The sequence below is a fragment of the Colobus angolensis genome, unplaced genomic scaffold (assembly GCF_000951035.1).
Source record: "Colobus angolensis palliatus isolate OR3802 unplaced genomic scaffold, Cang.pa_1.0 Scaffold44, whole genome shotgun sequence".
In the NCBI taxonomy this organism is placed as follows: Eukaryota; Metazoa; Chordata; class Mammalia; order Primates; family Cercopithecidae; genus Colobus; species Colobus angolensis.
In genome coordinates this window covers 45,354-45,757 of record NW_012117821.1, presented here as the reverse complement: position 1 = coordinate 45,757, position 404 = coordinate 45,354, and the positions used below count along the sequence as shown (strand labels likewise).

General features: G+C 52.2%; 1 pseudogene; it reads left to right on the top strand.

Moving 5' to 3' along the window:
* The window catches only part of LOC105522782, an 11,308-nt pseudogene that overhangs the window by 10,438 nt on the left and 466 nt on the right, over window positions 1-404 (top strand).

The window sequence follows — 404 nt, the reverse complement described above, 5'->3', positions numbered from 1 at the left end:
CCAACCATCTGTAGGTTGGGTTTGGCCTGGACCCCTGTATCCCAGGAGGCCAGTAGCCCCCTGCATGGGACAGGACTGGGAGGTGGGTGGGAGGGTCGAGCTTTGAGGGAAGCCATTATTTGGCCTCATGGGAAGTGGTGCAGGTGGTTATTATTGGCTAATTTTTGCAGGACCTGGGTGATCACCCAAGGAGTGAAAATTGCCTTTTTTATGAGAAATTGCCAAAGTTGATGCAAGTTCATCAGTTGAAAAGGTGAGTCATGCGGACAGCCGGCTTCACCTGCCCCTTCCCCACAAGCAACTGGTGTACAGAGGTGGATTTGGTTCCTTCCCAGCCTTTCCCCTTTGCACGTAGCTGTGTGCACGTACTTTTGTGTGTACACACACATTCCCTGGAGGGGTTA